The 3,671-nt window shown below is 43.1% G+C and overlaps 1 protein-coding gene across 1 annotated transcript in view; it reads right to left on the bottom strand.

The window, feature by feature from the left end:
• Positions 1 to 3,671, bottom strand: part of LOC125146765 (uncharacterized) — a 325,550-nt gene that overhangs the window by 37,595 nt on the left and 284,284 nt on the right. The window lies entirely within an intron of this gene.

The raw sequence follows: 3,671 nt of genomic DNA, 5'->3' as shown, positions 1-3,671 counted from the left end.
TGCAAGAATTTCACAACTGCTGATTACAGATTGTTTTTAAACTTGTGATCCTCTCTACCTCCCCACCCCCATCTACCAAGGCTTGCTCTGCTTCACTCGAATATTCAACAATTTCTCCCCTATCCCACCTCTAGTAAAGTTTACGACCCTGCAGGTCACCTGAACTGGTGACAGACTAGAGGAAGAACAAGAACCGTAGCCACGCTCTCTGGGCGTCAGTACCACAGTCGGCACCTCCCAGGCAGCGACAGGGCAATGGGGCAGTTGAGTGTGAGATGCGGATCCTGCCCTGCAGTCGTAGGGAGTGACCACACTTCCCCAAATGGAGGAGCCTCATTGGCCTCTTATCCTGTCTCTGGGAACTGCAAGCCTTCCCTCTGTAGTCGTCTGTAGTCTGGTTTTAGCTTAGCGGTCACCAATAGCCAAGGCCCTAGGACATGGCCATGTCCCAGTGAGACTGACCTGGTGGGTGCCCTTTGCCTTTCAAAGGATGAGGACACTCATAAGCCCACCGTCTTCAAACAGAACCTTGGTGGCTGGAGGGGCAAAGATAGGGAGGAAGGGAAGGAACCAGCACCACTGTTTGGGTGGGGAAATCCTGCGAATAGATGTACGTCACTGTCAGTATCTTAAGCGCTCTGGAAAGTACTGCAGAGAAGAGAGCTGCTCATCTTCAATGCAGTACTTTCTGACTGTATCTGACAATAAGACCCCTCTCTTGATGATGCCCCCACATAAAACCTAATAGCATTCCACAAACACGCTCTAGGAAACAACGATGCAGTGTAAAGGGCTGTGAATCAACAAACAAATCTCTTGACTTGGACTTAAGACCTCATCAGGTAACAATGATTCCTAAGAACAGGCACTATCTCAAGTGTTTTACATGTCAACTCATTTAATCCTTACAATAACCTCACGAAGTGTTACCGGCTCATTTTACAGCTGCAGATGCCCAGGCCCACAAAGGGTATACACTTTGCCCAAGGGCGAATGGTCACGAAGGGGCAAACCTGGGAACGGAACCCAGGCACTTTGGCTCCAGCCTTGTCTATCACCAACACTCAGCGAATATCCTCATGGATTAGAGAAAATAATTAACAGTAGCACTTTGTAGAGCTTTTTGAGGTTGAAATGAAATAATACAGGTGCTTCAATCCTTCACTTACTTGAATTATCTATAGGATGGAGGATACAGGTAACGCCCAGCTTATAGGTTTTGTGAGGATCAAATGGAACGTCATACATGTGAGCTCCGTAAACTGAACCTCTCATTATTTAGGGGGAAAGGGGATCTCTTGGTCTGTCAATCAATGGTAGGTGAGAAAAAACCCAAACATATTGGTCACCACATTTTCTGACTGGGTAAGGAGATTCTTGTGTGTCGGGTACAGTGTGCCCTGATGTGAAAGCTCGGGTACAGGCACGACCTTATTCTAAAGTTTCTTGTGAAGGATACAGAAGAGATTCTCTTCCTGGAAAAAAAAAATGCTAAACAAGGGGTATTACTTTTTTTTTTTTTTCCTCAAGGAGCATACGGTGCTTGGAAAGGGGGATCATGGGCTACAGAGTAAAATGAACTGTGGGCCACTTTGCCCCCTTCTTTCAGCTGTTGATGAGAAGCAGTTGTAGGGGAGAGGCGATAGCTCACCCCAGCTCCCGTATGGTGATTTAAGGAGCCGTGATTCTACGCTGTACCCTATTTCACGCCTTGAGCAGAGCTCACCTACCATAACACTTACTGAACCATTTTCAAATGATATGTTCATTTGCCTGACCTTCCCATCAGCCTTAGAACTGCTTGCAGAGAGTGAATGTGTTTTATTTTTCTTAAAACAGGCCCCAGAGCCTACCCCAGGATGGAAGTACATTCAAATTGGTCTTTTGCTCTTTTTTTTTTTTTTTATGAATTAAAATGTTCATCTATTTGCGAGAGAGAGAGAGAGAGAGAGAAAGAGAAAGCGTGAGGGCAGACAGGGAGACACAGAATCCAAAACAGGCTCCAGGCTCTGACCTGTCAGCACAGAGCCAGACGCGGGGCTCGAACTCACAAACTGTGAAATCAGGACCTGTGCTGAAGTCAGACGCATAACGCACTGAGCTACCCAGGTGCCCCTGGTCTCTTACTCTTTTAATGGCAACCACAAGTATTTAATCCTAACGCTGTATGTGAATATACTTCCCAGAGTATTTCACAAAGAAAAAAAAAAAACAAGGTGCTAATTTTTAAAACTTGGTTAAGTGTAAAACATCTTCTTTATTCCTTCCCTTTGTCTGTGTGGCCTCGTCTGACCTTCTCTAGTCAGTGTCCTGAAAAATTCCTGTTGTCGAGGGAATCTATTGAGATGAAAATTCATGGTGTCAATGTCCCTCTTGGGAGCAAAAGAGATGCTAGCATGATATACTTGTACGAACATACATACGTAAAAACAGTTTATACTTAAAAATCAATTTCCTCCCACTCTCTTTCTTTTTTTTAGTAGTTATTTAAATTATAAAATTGCTACTTGCCCATACTTGGGACTTTTTTTAAGTGCAAAGGACTATCCACTGAAAAGTGGGTCTTCCTCCCATCCTATGTCCCTAGCCCACACACCAAACATCAACATTAGTAACAGTTTCTTGTGTAATCTTCCAGAAACGTCTATGCATGTGCAAGCATTTAAGTATAAAAGTGAATATAGTATACATCCCTTTTCACTGTACACAAATGAGCTCATTTTATACATGCTGTTCTGCATCTCCTTTAACAACATTTTTGTAATGTTTATTTATTTTTGAGAGAGACAGAGTGAGAGTGGGGGAGGGGCAGAGGGAGAGGGAGACACAGAATGGGAAGCAGGCTCCATGCTCTGAGCTGTCAGCACAGAGCCCGACGTGGGACTTGAAACCACAAACCATGAGATCATGACCTGAGCCAAAGTCAGATGTTTAACTGACTGAGCCACCCAGGCACCCCCTGTATCTCCTTTTTTTGTTTTTGTTTTTAAATATACAACAATCAATCTAGGTAGGAAATAGTTGCTTATCGGCACCTTACTCTTTTAACAGCCACATGAACTCTTTCCTTTGAGTTTATAAAGATTTAACAAATGTCCCTTTAATGCACATCTAGGTTGTTTGCAAAATTTTGCTCTTAAAAAGAGTATTGCAAACAGCATGTTTGTGCCTGTAATTTTCTACTATTAATATTGCCAGATTGCCCTCTCACATTCCCACCTAGCAGACTGTGGCATGCTATTTATTTGTAATCTTGCTAGCAGTATGTTTAATGTTTTCCAGTCTGATAGGTGTAAATGGTGTCTCGTTGTAATTAAAATTTACTTTCTTCAACTCTGAGCAATATAATCAATAGAATCAATCTTTTGCGTTTTAAGGGTGCCGGTTTTTGGGTTTTTTTTTTTTTTGAGCTTTATTTAAGTAATCTCTACACCCAGTGTGGGGATCAGATTCATGACCCCAAGATCAAAAGTCTGCATGTTCTTCCCACTAAGCCAGCCTGGTGCCCCAAGGGGGCTACTGTTTCACTTTTTATGCATATACACTGTCCCTTCCTATCCTTAAGCCAATTTTCTATTGATCTGTTGGCCTTCTAACTTGTTCGTATGTAAAACTCTGGATATTAAGAAAACCCACCCTTTGTCTGCGATGTGTGTTGTAAGTATTCCCCC

Source organism: Prionailurus viverrinus, chromosome D1 (genome assembly GCF_022837055.1).
Source record: "Prionailurus viverrinus isolate Anna chromosome D1, UM_Priviv_1.0, whole genome shotgun sequence".
Classification (NCBI taxonomy): Eukaryota; Metazoa; Chordata; class Mammalia; order Carnivora; family Felidae; genus Prionailurus; species Prionailurus viverrinus.
Note: the sequence above shows the minus strand (reverse complement) of the source record. Positions and strands in the feature narration are given on the sequence as shown.